Below are 19378 nucleotides of genomic sequence, written 5' to 3'. Positions count from 1 at the left end.
GCCCTCAAGGCACTAAAATTAGCTTTTCTGAAATTCATGGTTTTTGGAAGGGCTGTCCAGGAGAAAACGCCTGTCTGTATTTCCAAATTAGAAAATCCGAACAGAACTTTGAGGTGAATGGCACAGCAATCAGCCAATTGCTGATTGCCACATCATAACCCCACCCCCTGATGTCATAGACTCACCACCAAAAGTCACCTGCCCCACTCCTGACATCATCCTCTCCACCCCCTACATCATCCACCCTGCTTAAACTACCCTGGAAAAGTGGCAAACCTAGTGCTCAAGGCCCCCCTCCCAATGTCTGCTCTGCCTTAGTCTGCAATGTGTTGCTTTCCTTTCACCACCTTCCATCTCCTTAAAGGGGCTGTTCACCTTTAAATGAACTTTTAGTATGATATAAAAAGTGATATTCTGAGAGAATTTGCAATTGCTTTTCATATTTAATTTATTGTCGTTTTTCAGTTATTTAGCTTTTTAGAAGCCTGAATAGAAAGATGAGTAATAAAAAGTAGAAATAAATATACATTTGTAGCCTTACAGAACATATTTTTTTTGATGGGGTCAGTGACCTTCATTTGAAAGCTGGAAAGAGTCAGAAGAGAAAGGCAAATAAACAGAAAAATGAAGGCCAGTTGAAAAGTTGCTTAGAATTAGCCACTCTATAACATACTAAAAGTTAACTTAAAGGTATACTGTCATGGGAAAACTATGTTTTTTGCAAAACACATCAGTTAGTAGTGATGCTCCAGCAGACTTTTGAAATAATTTTTTCAAAAGAGCAAACTGTTTTTTTAATATTTAATTTTGAAATCTGACATAGGGCTAGACATTTTGTCATTGTGACTGTGACTTGTTCTCTTATATACCCCCTCCCTTCCCTCCCAGCAGGCCATCAGCAGAAAAATGGGAAAGTAACCAGATAAGAGGTTCCTGGTAGATATAAGAACATCACTCAATAGTAAAAATCCATGTCCCACTGCAACTCCTTCAGTTACATTGAGTAGAAGAAATAGAATAGCCTGTCAGAAAGCAGTTCCATAGTGCAGCTCTGGCTCTTTCTGAAAGCACATGACTTAGCAAAATGACTTGAGATGGCTGCCTACACACCAATATTACAACTAAAAAAACACACTTATTGAGTTAGAAATAAAATTTTACACGGTAGTGAATTATTTACAGTGTAAACAGTGTAATTTAGAAATAAAAACTACACCATAAAAATCATGATGGAATCCCTTTAAAGGTGAACCACCCCTTATAGCTGTGATCAGGTGAGAGAGGGAGCTCCCCTTTCTTGTTCATCCTACATTCTCACTTCCTTAGGGCAATGACAGATGTTTTGTTGTCGGTAATTAATCTCAGGTACTGCAGGCTGGGGTCGACCCCACGTCTGGGGTGGACTGTATGGACCTGTATGGCCCTGTATGCCTACTTGAAATGCAAAGTCCTGTTTTGAATCTCAGTCCACATCTACCTCATGTTACTGTGTATTTTTTTTTAAATCCAGAGTTACTATGGAATTCTTGTATTAAGTGAGGCACTGCACTAGTCATCAACGGCACCTTTATATGCACCATGGACAGTAAAGCATTAAAAAGTGTGATTACATATTGCCTTAGTGTTATTGCACATATTTCACACATTTTGCTTATTGACTTTAAACAAAGATTCAAAATGCCCAAAATTGCCCTTTTTAGTGTCAATACGAATTAGGTAAAAACTCTGCATGTTGTAATCCTTTTCCATTGAGCTCTACTCAGTTTTCTTTTGTAAGGTAATTCGGGTAAATTTTTAATGTTGGGATAACTGTTATTAGAGGGAGCAGGTAACTAGTTGGTGCTTCTGGTGATCAAGTAGGGGGGGTAAAACAGGGTTTTAAAGTAAGAAATGTTTCTATATTCTCATGCAATTTTAGCTTACATTATTGGGAGGCAACTTGGGCATTTGGCATCATTTTGAGTATGAGATAAAATGTGGTGAGAAAAATGCCTTATAGTTAAAAGAGTACTCAGCACCTGGGGCTGCTGCCACCTTTCATCCGCTTCACGTTTCCAACTTTGGAGCAGGTCAAGAGAGAACATTAATGTTACACTATGGGCGGCATGTGCAGGACCACTCTGACAGTCCTTGACATTCACAACCTAAGCAATAAGGGATTTGTGAGTGACTATATGAGGTGCAGACTCATTAGAATTAACTATTTACAGACAAAACCATGACAAAATATGGCTATTATTTTAAACCTCTTAATTGCGCTAAAACTAACATTCACAGTGTAGTACAACAGTCATGAGAACATCAGGGCAATGTTTTGATGAAAAATCCATGAAAACAAACAATATTCAGTGTATATAACTAAGGTTTCATTGGGGTAAAAATTAGGTTTTACTGTACAATCATATTAATCTGTTAGTTAATTCCATGGGGAAGTATATGACAGGTTTTACAAACAACTTAAATATTGTATATTGGAAAGTTTATTAGAACTGTTTTTTCTTTCTTTTTCTGTCCGTCTAGTGGTATAGAGATATGAGATATTTTGACTTTCAAATGAAAACTATAACTCTCCCTCTGGATCAACTAGCAGTTAGGTAGGTTATATATAGACTAAAATGTTGGATGTGTGCCTTTCTTCAACCTAACTTGCTGTATGACCGTATGTGGAGTGTCCTGACATTTGGCGTGCCATGGCAATCGGTTGTTCGGTCGATTGGACAGGTTAAAAAATTTCTGTTGGCTACCTGTAATATCTCTGCATTGCCGATCTGACAATATCCATGACCTCTGAAGGAAGTACATGACAATATCCATGACGGAAGTACGTATACACTGAAAAGAGAGGTAGTCCGTAGGGCAGGTCGTGGGCTGAACGTCCGTGGTCTGTACAAATATCTATAAAACTACATGGGGAAAAACCACGTGGGGACATTTGGCGCCCAAATGTTCGTGGCCCAATATTGTGCGACAAAACCCTTCTCTTCAAAATATTTTACTATATAACTTAAAGGGATCCTGTCATCAGAAAACATGTTTTTTTTTCAAAACTCATCAGTTAATAGTGCTACTCCAGCAGACTCCTGCACTGAAATCCATTTCTCAAAGGATCAAACAGATTTGTTTATATTCAATTTTGAAATCTGACATGGGACTAGACATTTTGTTAATTTCCCAGCTGCCCCTGGTCATGTGACTTGTGCCTGCACTTTAGGAGAGAAATGCTTTCTGGCAGGCTGCTGTTTTTCCTTCTCAATGTAACTGAATGTGTCTCAGTGGAACATGGGTTTTTACTATTGAGTGTTGTTCTCAGATCTACCAGGCAGCTGTTATCTTGTGTTAGGGAGCTGCTATCTGGTTACCTTGCCATTGTTCTTTTGTTTGGCTGCTGGGGGGAAAGGGAGGGGGGTGATATCTTGCAGTACAGCAGTAAAGAGTGATTGAAGTTTATCAGAGCACAAGTCACATGACTTGGGGCAGCTGGGAAATTGACAATATGTCTAGCCCCATGTCAGATTTCAAAATTGAATATAAAAAAATCTGTTTGATCTTTTGAGAAATGGATTTCAGTGCAGAATTCTGCTGGAGCAGCACTATTAACTGATTCATTTTTTTTTCCCCCATGACAGTATCCCTTTAACTATATAGCTGGATATCAAATGCTGTCATCCTTTTAAGAAGTTTAACAAACTTGATAGGCAGAACATATTTGAAGAAAATAAATGTTTATTTCTCACGTTACATGTAGTTTGTTTTGTTTCACAAATATCTCAAATATTGTTAAACATTGCATTTTTTTTAACAAAAAAAACAAGATTAGAGAATATTTTCTCAAATATTTTGCTCTAAAAACAAGCTAGAGAATATTAAGGCTGCAGGCTCTGCATGAGCAACCAGGAGGCACTTCTCACCGCCAGAAGTCAGAACATTTTTTTTTTTGGAAAAACAAGTTCGAGAATATCATTGAGGAGATGATGAGAATATTAAAGAATATGCTGGGTGCTGTGTTCAGTACTAAGAGACTAGACTACAAGTTACAACTGAGATCTTTTGAAAAACAAGTTAGAGAAATATTATAGAGGAGATGATGAGAATATTAGAGAATAGGCTGTGTGCTGTGTTCAGTTACATAGTTACATAGTTACATAGTTAAATTGGGTTGAAAAAAGACAAAGTCCATCAAGTTCAACCCCTCCAAATGAAAACCCAGCATCCATACACACACCCCTCCCTACTTTTAATTAAATTCTATATACCCATACCTATACTAACTATAGAGCTTAATATCAAAATAGCCTTTGATATTATGTCTGTCCAAAAAATCATCCAAGCCATTCTTAAAGGCATTAACTGAATCAGCCATCACAACATCACCCGGCAGTGCATTCCACAACCTCACTGTCCTGACTGTGAAGAAACCCCTACGTTGCTTCAAATGAAAGTTCTTTTCTTCTAGTCTAAAGGGGTGGCCTCTGGTAGGGTGATCCACTTTATGGGTAAAAAGGTCCCCTGCTATTTGTCTATAATGTCCTCTAATGTACTTGTAAAGTGTAATCATTTCCCCTCACAAGCGCCTTTTTTCCAGAGACAACAACCCCAACCCTGACAGTCTACCCTCATAATTTAAGTCTTCCAACCCTCTAACCAATTTAGTTGCACGTCTCTGCAGCTCATTTATATCCCTCTTAAGGACTGGAGTCCAAACTACACTGCATACTCCAGATGAGGCCTTACCAGGGACCTATAAAGAGGCATAATTATGTTTTCATCCTTTGAGTTAATGCCCTTTTTTATGCAAGACAGAACTTTATTTGCTTTAGTAGCCACAGAATGACACTGCCCAGAATTAGACAACTTGTTATCTACAAAAACCCCTAGATCCTTCTCATTTAAGGAAACTCCCAACACACTGCCATTTAGTGTATAACTTGCATTTATATTATTTTTGCCAAAGTGTTTACCTTGCGTTTATCAACATTGAACCTAATTTTCCAGTTTGCTGCCCAGTTTTCCAACTAAGACAAATCACTCTGCAAAGTGGCAGAATCCTGCATGGAACCTATAGTTTTGCACAATTTAGTATCATCTGCAAAAATAAAAACAGTATTTTCAGTATCTAGGTCATTAATAGACAAATTGAAAAGCAAGGGACCTAGTACAGAGCCCTGTGGTACTCCCCTAACAACACTGGTCCGATTAGAAAATGTTCCATTTACCACCACTCTTTGTAGTCTATCTTTTGGACAGTTCTCCGACCAGGTACAAATACTATGTTCCAGGCCAACATTCCTTAATTTAACCAGTAACCTTTTGTGTGGCACTGTATCAAATGCTTTAGCAAAGTCTAAGTAAATCACATCCACTGCCATCCCAGAATCGAGGTCTCTACTTACCTTCTCATAAAAAGAGATTTTTTGAAAAACAAGTTAGAGAAATATTATAGAGGAGATGATGAGAATATTAGAGAATATGCTGGGTGCTGTGTCCAGTACAACTGAGATTTTTTGAAAAAACAAGTTAGAAAATATGAGAATATTAAAGAATGTGCAGTACTAAGAGGCTAGACTACAAGTTATAACCAAGATTTTTTGAAAAACAAGTTAGAGCATATTAAAGCTGCAGGCTCTGCATGAGCAACCAGAAAGCACTATACCATTTTCACCGCTAGAAGGCAGAACATATAAAAATGTTTTTTTGTTACATTAGATGTAGTTTTTTTTTTTTTACAAACAAAAGACAAATGTTCTGAAATATTGTTAAACAGTGCTTCTTTTTTAACAAAAAAACAAAATAATAATAATATTTCTCAAATATTTTGCTCTACAACAACCAAGATTTTTTGAAAAAACAAAGGTTCAGCAAGGTTAAAATAAATTTTTATGAGAAAATAGAATGTTTTCTTTACACAAGTATGTAAACATTATTTATTCAGTGTCGTTCTCCATTTCTCCAATCAGACCTGTGATTTGTTCTTGAAGTAACAGTATGGCTTCCTTCGCACACTGTAAACCCTCAATGCAGCTCCTTAGTTTGGTCTTGTAATGGTTTTTTTTAGGGATGCCAGGATTTGGTTCGGGATTCGGCCAGGATTCTGCCTTTTTCAGCAGGATTCGGAGTCGGCCGAATCCTTCTGCCCAGCTGAACTGAATCCTAATTTGCATATGCAAATTAGGGGCGGGAGGTAAATCGAGTGACTTTTTGTCAGAAAACAAGGAAGTAAAAAATGGTTTCCCCTTTCCACCCCTACTTCGCATATGCAAATTAAGGTTTGGATTCGGCCGAATATTTAGCAAAGGATTTGTGGGTTCGGCCGAATCCAAAATAGTGGAGTGGGTGCATCCCTATTTTTTTTTTCCACCTTTTTTTTTCGGATGTAAAAATTGCCACTTCAACACCTTCAATAAAAGATACAATAATTAATTATTGAAAATTGATTATTAAAAAAAAAACCCAGAACACAATTACTGCACTGTGTACAAACCTGAAATTGGCAGGGTGTCTTGCAAGGAGCTGTGGGGCTCTTCTGTGATAACAGTATCCTGGGATTCTTGATTCCAATCCAAAGAGCCTTCAATCACTTCTGCCATAACTTCTGCTGTGCTTTCTGTGAGAATCCAGTTGATTTTCATCCTCACTTGGTTGTCCTCGTTTTCTTTTCTTGGCAAGAAGTCTTGCTTTCTTGATTTCTTCTAAGTAAAGACAGAATGATATGCAGATATAAAAACGTAGCTATGTCGCACCGAACGAACGTGGCCCGCATGAAGCTTCGGAGATACCGTAACAAGGAACATAGTACCACACCATTTATTAAACTTTTACTTACTTTTCTTTATTATTCTGTGAATAATACTTAGTTGGTCTCTCTCCCTCAGGTTTAGGTCTGACCATTGCTTTCTGAGTTGGTCTTTAGTTCGTAGCACTCCAAATTTACTTTTCAGACCTTCAACAACATTAGTAAGTATGCCATTTTTCTGCTATTGGCATGCTGATGTACAGCTTTTTTGCAGTCATAATCATGTTTTTCAAGAACCTGCAACATGTAGACCATTTCAGCACAAGTCATAGCTGTAGCCCTCCTTTTGTCTTGCTCCATGGCCACGAGACATCAAACTGGTGCTGGTAACCATCAATGTGACATCAGCGGAAATGACTTAGTATCACATGATGTCCAGAAGTGGCAACAATTTTAAACATTTGTGCCAACGCACGACCGATCAGTACACAATAGTTTCCATCAACGCACTAAATACAGGTTAGTATGTTTGTAAGTACATCAGAATGCATTTGTAAGGCTGTAGTTTATTTCTTAAAATTGTGTTTGTTTGCACTTACATTCACAGGCAGGCACCCAAGGCCAAACGTGCCCCATCGATCGTTCGTGCGGTACCTGGTGTGGCCAAGTTTTGGTTTTTTAAGTGTATTTTCTGTATCCATACCACTTTCTATTTCAATTTTTGTTTATTTATATATAATATTTATGTATAATTTTTTTGGGATGGCTGAAAAGTTCATGAATCCTGATTGACTTGTATCTTTGCCATGTTTTTGGAGAATAAAGGGGCTGGATATTCAAACCAGCAAAAAAGAACAGAAGCATATGAGACACTGGTGCAACTATGCAAGAGAATATGTAACAAATAAAATCTCAAACATAAGGACTGTTTTTAAAACGGAATATATATATATACACCTCACGACTATGGTACTATGGCCTCCTCTCCTTTACAGTGGACCAGGAGATTCCACGCAACTCAATCTCTATCATGGGTACAGCACTTGAACTGGCGCATGAAAATGTGCATTCTTGTGAAGAAATTCCTTTAGCACAAGACCAAGTATCACAGGTAAATATATAAGACAAGTTGGAAGGTTACATGTTTGTTTCCCTTTTCACATATCCTTTATAACCATATTACATTTTATTCCTACAGACTTTGAACTCTGAAAATGTTGAGCAACCACAGGGGGAACAAACACAAGCATTACAACCAGCACAGAGCACTGTACCAAAAGCAAAGAAAAGAAAACCACAATAGGATGATGCAAAAAGTAAATTTTTTAATGAAGCAGCAGCCATACTTGCAAAGCCTGATGATGAACTTGATGCATTTGGGTTTACTGTAGCTGCAAAATTACATAGTAACATAGTAAGTTAGGTTGAAAAAAGACACACATCCATCAAGTTCAAGTTTTGAACCTGCCTAACTGCCAGTTGATTCAGAGGAAGGCAAAAAAAACACCATTTGAAGCCTCTCCAATTTGCCTCAGAGGGGGAAACAATTCCTTCATGAATCCAAAATGGAATAGTCCCTGGATCCATTTGTACTATGAGCTATCTTCCATAACCCTGTAATCCCTCACTTGCTAAAAAGCCATCCAACCCCTTCTTAAAGCTATCTAATGTATCAGCCTGTACCACTGATTCAGGGAGAGAATTCCACATCTTCACAGCTCTCACTGTAAAAAACCCCTTCCGAATATTTAGATGGAAACTCTTTTCTTCTAATCGGAATGGGTGACCTTGTGTCAGCTGGAAAGACCTACTGGTAAATAAAGCATTAGAGAGATTATTATATGATCCCCATATATATTTATACATAGTTATCATATCACCCCTTAAACGCCTCTTCTCCAGCGTGAACATCCTGAATTTGGCCAGTCTTTCTTCATAGCTAAGATTTTCCATACCTTTCACCAGCTTAGTTGCCCTTCTCTGGACCTTCTTGTTGGCAGAGGTGGTCTTTATGATGATCACACAGGGAACACACTCAGCACAGCAACTTGGAAAAGGAATTAACTTGTGAATCACTCAAGGATAATACAGAGCACATTTAACAGTGTGCAAGATCAAATCAATATGGTGGAGACAAAAGAAAAACAACAGAGAGCAGAATAACAACAGCAAAGATCATTGCAATCATACATTAAAGGGGACCCGTCACCCAAAAAAATTATTCAAAATCCTATTTTATCAGATTAGTCAAGGAAAATGAACTTTAATTACACTATATAAATTATTTGAATCTTGTTTTCTTCAGTCTGGGATTTCAAAATTATAGCAAGCAGGCAGGAGCCATTTTGTGGACACTGTTATTAAGACAAGTCTTGTATCATCTCAGAATCTTGTTTGTGCACCAGAATGGGGGACCTGATGTCCATCCCCATGTCCTGGCTACACAATTAAATGGTAAAGAGAAGTGGGGGAATGTGTGGGGAGCAGTGACATCTAGGAAGTGCTGAATTAAAAAAGTGAAAGTAATTGTCTGCCCCGCCTCTATGCCACAGGCATAGAGGAGGGGCAGACAATATTTGATTGACAGCTGAGATTTTTAAATGAGTTTACAACAGCTATGAATGCTTAAATAAAAAATAGAAATTGGATTTCATGTTTAATTTGAAAAGGACTTTTATTATACAGCTTTTTGTGTCTGGGTGACAGGTCCACTTTAACAATATTCACAGCGCCACCTTGTGACCATTTTAATACTCCAGTGTTTAAACATGAATGCTGTTGCATGTATTCCTACTTCTCAACAGTTAAAGGCTTAAACTGATAATCCACAGTTCCAAGTGTCTCTTTGCATGTAGAGGCTTGGTAAGCATATCTGCAACCATATCCTCAGTTGGACAATATTTTAAATCAAGCTGTCTCTGCTCTTTTAAGTCCCTTAGGAAATCATACCTTACATCGATATGTTTGGTTCTTGGGTTGACTCGTTCTGTCTGTGCAAGTGCAATGCACCCTTGGTTGTCTTCAAACATCTGTGTGGGTTCCATCTGCTTTTAATCCAAATGTGCTAACAGTTGTCTTAGCCAAATTAACTTTTGATTTGCCTGTGCTGCTGCAACATACTCTGCTTCAGTTGAAGAAAGTGTCACAGTTGACTGTTTTCTGCTGGTCCAGCTACCTGTCAGTTTCTTAGTATACAAGCAGGGATCTGCTCTGCTCCTTTGAAATTTATCTTTAGTGAGCACATCATTAATTTTCATATTCCATGCTCTAGCTGCCTGTTTGAGGCCATAAAGCCCTTTCTGGAGTTTGCACACTAGGTCTGGCTTTTGTGGATTCTCAAATCCCTGCGGCTGTTCCATGTAGATTTCTTCTGTTAGCTCGCTGTGTAAGAAGGCTGTTTTGACATCAGAGTGCTTTACCTGTGTAGGGATGTGAAAATCTTAGACACCTTTACACATTACAGACAGGCACACCCCCTAGTAATATGAACACCTCAGTGGGTCCTTATGGGGACCTTGTGCTTATGTCATCCCTGCAGTTCTCACAGTGGATGCTAGATGACACTGTGGTATAATATAAAAGGCCTTGAAAGCCATGAGGTAGAGGCCATTGCTGCTGAACCTTTCCTCTGTTAGGCCACAGAGTTTAGGGGTGGTGGAACTCAACCTGAGTATAGTGAAGTGATAGTTATACTATTTAATAGATCACTCTAGAAGTGATAGATAGGGTATGTAGTTGAGCAGCTCAAAGCTCCGACAAGGATATTAGAGGGATTAAGATCCTGGGTGTTACTGACCCCATAGTAGGGCCTAAGTGTTAGTCTCAGGGAAGTATGAGTTTTCTGAGTTCCACCTAAGGTTATCCTGAAGATTGGGGAAATACATTCTAACAAGCTGCATTGCTCTCTACATGTACTCTTTACTCTTCAGAGAGTGGTTCTATGTTTAATACAGTGAGTATACCTTGTTACATTGATTGATCTATGTTTTACTCTATGTTCCATGCTCCATTGTGAACTCTGGTTTTGGTTAATAAACTCCGTTTATTGTTTAATCAAATAAAACTACTGGTGCCCAATCTCTTGTGCATTGCACACAGTTACACTACACCCTGCCTCCACCCCGCTGCGAGGGCTTGCCCCTTAGAAAGAGAGCTCATCAGTGGTATCAGCCACAAAGGAAAGTAGCTTAAACTGCCCTCACATAAAGCAGTTTACTATAGCGCTACATTTTGGCGCCCAACGTGGGGCCCTGTAAGGGTGATAAACGGATCAGTTTAACCGAAAATTTGCGCCCTCCAGCCAGCCAGGTGCTTAAACTGTTTTGCAAGGCTCATTTAAAAGCGTCTGTCAGAGATTGCCTGAAAGCCCTAGAAGAGGTGTATGGGGCTTGTGACAACCCTCATACCTTGCATATGTTCGGAAGCTTGTATCAAGAGGAAGGGGAGAAGGTGTCCACTTTAGTGCAATGGTTACAAAGCAAGCTATGGACATTAGTTCACAAGAACATTATCCCTGTTGCCGAGGTTGATGAGATGCGACGTACCCAACTCATGCATGGACTGCAGGGGAGCTACCTCATAGCCATGGAGCTGCGCATAATGTACCAGCAGGGTACCCCACCTGAAATGGATGAAATCATGGGCGTAGTAAAGGAAAGGGAAGCTGAATTGGAGAAAGTTGCAGCTCACAGCAAGAAGGCCACTACGGGGAGTTCTCCCTCCGCTCGGAAGGATCCCAGGGGAGTTTCTGGGAGGAAAGAGGTTTCGTTCCCCCGGTCTAAGAGGGTGCCCCTAGAAAAGACTTTCAGTACTACTGCCCATTTAGATTGTTACAGTTGTGGACACCAGGGCCACTGAGTGTACCAGTGTTACCTGCCAGTAAACTCGGGTGACCTCCACAGTAATGGGGGGCGCTTACCCCGGTAACGAAAGGGCACACAGAAGAGTCAAAAATCTGGGACGCTTCCCGGGGTAGGAAGACGGTGTACTTTCAACCTGCTCATAAATGGTGTCCCGACCACCGCGTTATTTGATACGGGCTCCCAATTGACCATTATACACCGGCTGTTCTATCTTCAACATCTTAGCCACCTCCCTTTGCAAACTGTGGGTCCAGTAACCGTATTCGGTGTGGGAATGGGCCCCACCTACATGGATGGCTGTGTGGAAGTACAACTGCACATCCCTGGACTTGTAGGGGACAACGACCCACCTATCACTGTCGTGGCTTACGTGAGTCCTCCGCCTGGAGGTAAGGAGGCTGCCCCCGTGATTGTAGGCTCCAATGTGAAGGCTGTAGAGGAGGCTTTCCTCCGGTTACTCCAACCCAGGGAGGGTACCCCATTAACTGTGTTGCCTGTATCTCCAGAGTTGCAGGAGATTTGCCAGACCTTTGCCTCGGAAAATTAGCTCACAAGAACATTATCCCTGTTGCCGAGGTTGATGAGATGCGACGTACCCAACTCATGCATGGACTGCAGGGGAACTACCTCATAGCCATGGAGCTGCGCATAATGTACCAGCAGGGTACCCCACCTGAAATGGATGAAATCATGGGCGTAGTAAAGGAAAGGGAAGCTGAATTGGAGAAAGTTGCAGCTCACAGCAAGAAGGCCACTATGGGGAGTTCTCCCTCCGCTCGGAAGGATCCCAGGGGAGTTTCTGGGAGGAAAGAGGATTCGTTCCCCCGGTCTAAGAGGGTGCCCCTAGAAAAGACTTTCAGTACTACTGCCCATTTAGATTGTTACAGTTGTGGACACCAGGGCCACTGAGTGTACCAGTGTTACCCGCCAGTAAACTCGGGTGACCTCTACAGTAATGGGGGGCGCTTACCCCGGTAACGAAAGGGCACACAGAAGAGTCAAAAATCTGGGACGCTTCCCGGGGTAGGAAGACGGTGTACTTTCAACCTGCTCGTAAATGGTGTCCCGACCACCGCGTTATTTGATACGGGCTCCCAATTGACCATTATACACCGGCTGTTCTATCTTCAACATCTTAGCCACCTCCCTTTGCAAACTGTGGGTCCAGTAACCGTATTCGGTGTGGGAATGGGCCCCACCTACATGGATGGCTGTGTGGAAGTACAACTGCACATCCCTGGACTTGTAGGGGACAACGACCCACCTATCACTGTCGTGGCTTACGTGAGTCCTCCGCCTGGAGGTAAGGAGGCTGCCCCCGTGATTGTAGGCTCCAATGTGAAGGCTGTAGAGGAGGCTTTCCTCCGGTTACTCCAACCCAGGGAGGGTACCCCATTAACTGTGTTGCCTGTATCTCCAGAGTTGCAGGAGATTTGCCAGACCTTTGCCTCGGAAAATTAGTTCACAAGAACATTATCCCTGTTGCCGAGGTTGATGAGATGCGACGTACCCAACTCATGCATGGACTGCAGGGGAGCTACCTCATAGCCATGGAGCTGCGCATAATGTACCAGCAGGGTACCCCACCTGAAATGGATGAAATCATGGGCGTAGTAAAGGAAAGGGAAGCTGAATTGGAGAAAGTTGCAGCTCACAGCAAGAAGGCCACTACGGGGAGTTCTCCCTCCGCTCGGAAGGATCCCAGGGGAGTTTCTGGGAGGAAAGAGGATTCGTTCCCCCGGTCTAAGAGGGTGCCCCTAGAAAAGACTTTCAGTACTACTGCCCATTTAGATTGTTACAGTTGTGGACACCAGGGCCACTGAGTGTACCAGTGTTACCCGCCAGTAAACTCGGGTGACCTCCACAGTAATGGGGGGCGCTTACCCCGGTAACGAAAGGGCACACAGAAGAGTCAAAAATCTGGGACGCTTCCCGGGGTAGGAAGACGGTGTACTTTCAACCTGCTCGTAAATGGTGTCCCGACCACCGCGTTATTTGATACGGGCTCCCAATTGACCATTATACACCGGCTGTTCTATCTTCAACATCTTAGCCACCTCCCTTTGCAAACTGTGGGTCCAGTAACCGTATTCGATGTGGGAATGGGCCCCACCTACATGGATGGCTGTGTGGAAGTAAAACTGCACATCCCTGGACTTGTAGGGGACAACGACCCACCTATCACTGTCGTGGCTTACGTGAGTCCTCCGCCTGGAGGTAAGGAGGCTGCCCCCGTGATTGTAGGCTCCAATGTGAAGGCTGTAGAGGAGGCTTTCCTCCGGTTACTCCAACCCAGGGAGGGTACCCCATTAACTGTGTTGCCTGTATCTCCAGAGTTGCAGGAGATTTGCCAGACCTTTGCCCCGGAGTCACCTGGGGGTTGTGTAGGAAATCCTTGGCATCCAGTAGAGATCCCTCCAGGGGGAGTCCAAAGTCTGCAAGTGTATGTGGAGATTGTGACTACTACTCCTGGCAGTTAATTCTTACTGGAGACCGACCCCCATGAAGCTGCCCGAAATGGTTGGGAGATAGTTCCTGAGAGAAAGGACTATCGGCGTGTCCCCGAACTGATGTGGTTATGGTTAAAAATATCACCTCCCATACCGTCATCATTCCTGCATGGCATACAGTTGGGCATTGTTACCCGGTAGACAGTGTGAACCCATGTTGGGCATTGTTACCCGGTAGACAGTGTGAATCCATGTTCGGTCCGAATGGGGACAGTGGACACTAAACTCACTTTTAATCTGGAGGAGGCTGATGATCCCGTGGAACATCGTCATATGTTTGAGCAGAAGTTATCGATGTACTGGGATGTTTTCTCAGTAGATGAGATGGATGGGGGCTGCGCTAAACATGCAGAGCATAGTATCCGATTGAGTGATGATACTCCTTTCGGAGAGAGGTCTAGGCAAATTCCCCCTCGTGATCTGGAGGATGTTCGGAAGTATTTGGCAAAGATGAAGGATCAACAGATAATCGTTGAATCACGCAGCCCGTATGCTTCCCCAATTGTGATTGTACGAAAGAAAAATGGTAGTGTTCGTCTGTGTGTGGATTATCGAACACTAAATAGACGCACTGTCCCGGATCAGTATACTTTGCCCCCTATTGATGAGGCCCTGGATGCATTACATGGTAGTGCATGGTTCTCTGTGATCGACTTACGGTCAGGATATTATCAAATTCCCATGCGTAGGGATGATCAAGAGAAGACCGCTTTTATCTGCCCGTTGGGGTTCTATGAGTTTACCCGCATGCCTCAAGGTATAAGCAGGGCTCCTGCAAACTTTCAGCGTCTCATGGAGAAGGTGTTGGGCGATTTGACTCCCAGACATTGTATAGTCTACCTGCATGATATAATTGTGTTTGGTTCCACTTTGGAGGAACACGATACCAGGTTGTTTAATGTCCTGGACCGTCTTCGGCAGGAGGGTCTGAAGCTCTCTGTTGATAAGTGCAAGTTCGCTCGTAAGGTAGTGAAGTTTGTGGGGCATATTGTATCTGCTGAAGGGATTGCTACTGACCCCGAGAAAGTCGCAGCTGTACGAGATTGGCCACAGCCTAACAATGTGACTGAACTTAGATCCTTCCTGGGGTTCTGTGGATATTATCGGAGATTTGTTGTAGGATATTCCAAACTTGCTCATCCCTTAAATGGATTGCTGGCAGGGCCTGCCCCGAAGGAGACCAATTCCTTCCAGCCTTCAGTTAAAGCCAGGTGGTCCACAGATTGTGAGGAAGCCTTCCAAACTCTAAAGAAAAGACTCACGGAGGCCCCTGTCCTCGCTTATGCAGATCCTCAGAAACCGTATGTTTTGCATGTTGATGCCAGTAACAAGGGACTGGGGGCATCCTTCACCAGGAATACCCAGGAGGGTTGAAACCGGTTGCATATGTTAGCCGAAGTCTTAATCCAGCTGAAAAGAATTACCCGGTGCACAAATTGGAGTTCCTGGCATTGAAATGGTTAATTACTGAAAAATTGCATGACTATCTCTATGGGGTTAAGTTTGAAGTGAGAACGGATAATAACCCATTAACGTACAGTATATCTTAACCACTGACGCCGCTGGGCATAGGTGGTTGGCAGCCCTGTCTAATTATCAGTTCTCTTTGAAGTACAAGCCAGGTCCTAAAAATGTGGGGGCTGATGCATTATCCAGACGTCCTGGTCTTCCCCCTTATCTGGAACAAGATGAATGGGAAGAGATTCCCAGCTTATCGGTGGCTGCCCATTGTGCCACGGCAGCTATGCAGAATGGTCAAATATCTTTTTCCGACGATGAAAGAGGAGAACGAGTTCTACCTACAACTGACAGTGGAGAACCGCTTGCATCAGGTGGAGGGAGTGACATTATACCTCAAGGACGTGAATTTGATATTGATGCTCCTCCATTTCAGCCTGATTCTCAAGAAAACTCAGCCCATGACACCGATGTGCAGAGGGGTTTGAATTTGGACTCAGCTGGGTTCAGAGGATCTAACATACCTAACACTGGTGAACTGAGAAGAGGTGATCGGGTTAGGAGGCCTTCCCAACTATTCACTAATGACACTGTGGGTAGGCCCTGCTATGAAGTGCCTGGATATTTTGGCCCTTCTCCGACAGTGATGAGTTTAATTAAGCTCATGCTAGATTGGTACATATGATGCCTGTGTGTTATTAGATGTGGAACCATAAGAGGACTGTGTTTACTGACAACGTTTATCTGCCCATGAATGAAACTGTTGCTATTGATATGTTTTTTTTTCCAGCTATGCCATTGTACCTGGGTTACTCAGGAGAGTTACCCCGAAGAGGTTATAAAATAATGGCATAGAAATGCAATACATATAGCTAAGTGCCATGTATTTTTGCTCTTTGAAAGGTTCCTTGCCGGGGTGGAAGGAATTCACCAGGTGGAGAATGTAGGGATGTGAAAATCTTAGACACCTTTACACATTACAGACAGGCACACCCCTAGTAATATGGACACCTCCTTATGGGGACCTTGTGCTTATGTCATCCCTGCAGTTCTCACAGTGGATGCTAGATGGCACTGTGGTATAATATAAATGGGCTTGAAAGCCATGAGGTAGGGGCCATTGATGCTGAACCTTTCCTCTGTTAGGCCACAGAGGTTAGGGGTGGTGGAACTCAGCCTGAGTTTAGTGAAGTGATAGTTATACCCTTTAATAGATCACTCTAGGAGCGATAGATAGGGTATGTAGTTAAGCAGCTCAAAGCTCCGACAAGGATATTAGAGGGATTAAGATCCCGTGTATTACTGACCCCATAGTAGGGCCTAAGTGTTAGGCTCAGGGAAGTATGAGTTTTCTGAGTTCCACCTAAGGTTATCCTGAAGATTGGGGAAATACCTTCTAACAAGCTGCATGCTCTCTACATGTACTCTTTACATGTTCTATGTTTAATACAGTGAGTATACCTTGTTACATTGATTGATCTATGTTTTACTCTATGTTCCATGCTCCATTGTGAACTCTGGTTTTGGTTAATAAACTCTGTTTATTGTTTAAGCAAATAAAACTACTGGCCCCCAATCTCTTGTGCATTGCACACAGTTACAGTTACACTACACCCTGCCTCCACCCAGCTGCGAGGGCTTGCCCCTGAGAAAGAGAGCTCATCTGTGGTATCAGCCACAAAGGAAAGTAGCTAAAACTACCCTCACATAAAGCAGTTTACTATAGCGCTACACCTGCATTTTCTTTGCAGCTGCTACAGTGAGCAGAGTCCTAATTGTAGTGTGCTTAACTACTGGAGCAAATGTCTCATCATAGTCTTCTCCATATTTTTGAGAATATCCTTTGGCTACTAGTCTTGCTTTGTATCTCTCAACTGTACCATCAGTGTTATACTTGATTTTAAAAGTCCACTTACAGCCAATAGCTTTTCTTCCTGTTGGTAGTTCTGTAAGCTTCCAGGTGTGGTTGTTATGCAGAGATTTTATCTCCTCTTCAGCAGCCTTTATCCACTTATTGGCTTCCCCTTCTGGAAGTTGTGATACGTCTTTCCAACATGTAGGTTCACATATGCAGGCTGTATTTGCTTTGTATGAAAGTCGAACAGGTGGTTTGCCTTTATTCTCTCTTGTTGAACGCCTTGGTTCATTGTCAGTGCTTGGTTGTGTCTGCTCATTTGTGGTGTCAAATTCAGTGCCAACTTCAACTATTTGTTCTGGAGATGTACATGTTACTTGTTCAGTATTTTTCACCTTTTCTCGTCTTTGTTCTAGTGAAATCATTACACCACCTCTTAGGTCTTCAATAAATGTTACACTGTTACTGATCACCACCTTGTCAATCTTTGGATCCATAATTCTGTATCCTTTGGAATTTTCTGCATATCCAACAAGGATACCTTCCACTGCCCGATTTTGCAGTTTGTTGCGTTTCTCTTCTGGAATGTAAGCAAATGCTTTGCACCCAAAAACTGATGTGTTTAACACTGGGGTTTTCACCATGCCACAGTTCATATGGTGTTTTCATGATAGATTTGGAGTACAATCTGTTTTGCAGGTAAGTAGCTGTCATTGCTGCTTCACCCCAGTATTTTTCAGATAGTCCGGAATCAGTCAGCATACATCTGATCATTTCTGTTAGGGTTCTATTTTTCCTTTCAGCTACCCCATTCTGTTCTGGTTATATGGGACAGTCTTTTGATGCTATATCCCAAGCTGTTTTAAGAAATTCTCTACTTTGTGTCCAGTGAATTCTCCTCCATTGTCACTTCTGAACACAAGTGGTTTTCTCTGAAATTTGTTACTTGCCTTTGTCACATAATCTTGCAGTTTTTCAAACACTTCTGATGCTCTGTTCTGGCTTACCTTTGGAGGAGTTGCTCTTGTAGCTTTAGCTTTGATACAACACTCACATCTCACGGTAGTCGGACAGGCTGACAATACTAGATCTTTTGTCAGGTTCTGCCTAATCAATTCTTGTATGCCATCTGGATGTCTGTGACCTAGACGTCTATGCCACATGTGAATGCAGTTGTTGTGCCCCTGTGTGCAGAGTCTTGCCTGCTCCTTTACTGTGTCCAGTCGATATAGATGCTTATCCACTATGGCTGTTGCAATGACCTTTTCTCCATTCTGGATTGTACACCTGTCACCTTGGAATTTTGTGATAAGTCCTTTGGATCCCAGTTGCCTTACGGATAAGAGCCCACCTTCTAGTTTTGGAACATTTAGCACATCCTTTATTGGTATAGGCAATCTGTGTCTGTCAGCATTGTGACATATAAGAATTCCATGCCCAATTCCTTCAGCTGTAGTGCTACTTCCATCTGCAAGGTAAATAGTTTCTTTGTTATTTGGATAAAACTCTGTAAAGAAGTTTCTGTCGCTTGTCATGTGACTTGTTGCCCATGAATCTATATACCAGTTCTGGTTTGAAAGGGTGTTTGTTACTTTAAAAGTTCTGTGCCACTGATCTCTATCATTGTCATTCACTGTAGTTCTGACTGTTTGTTTAAAACTTCTTGGAAATTTTGCCCTTTGCTCTGCCTTCCATATTGAATTCTTTCTTAAAGTGTCCTGGTTTCTTGCATTTGAAGCAAACTTCTTCTTATGTAGCTTTGTGTCTGTGGCTTTAAGAACTGCCTCAGTATTACTTTCTGTATTGTCAAATGTTTGCTCCTTTCTGCGCATGTATTCATCTATGAGCCTGGTTTTGACAAATTCTAGTGTTAGTTCAGCTTCAGGCCTTGTTTCCAGGGCATTAATCAGTGCACTGTATGATTCAGGTAAACTGCACAGAAGTATGGCTGATACGTGGCTGT

This window comes from Xenopus laevis, chromosome 3L (assembly GCF_017654675.1).
Source record: "Xenopus laevis strain J_2021 chromosome 3L, Xenopus_laevis_v10.1, whole genome shotgun sequence".
Taxonomy (NCBI): domain Eukaryota; kingdom Metazoa; phylum Chordata; class Amphibia; order Anura; family Pipidae; genus Xenopus; species Xenopus laevis.
This window is presented reverse-complemented; position numbering follows the sequence as displayed.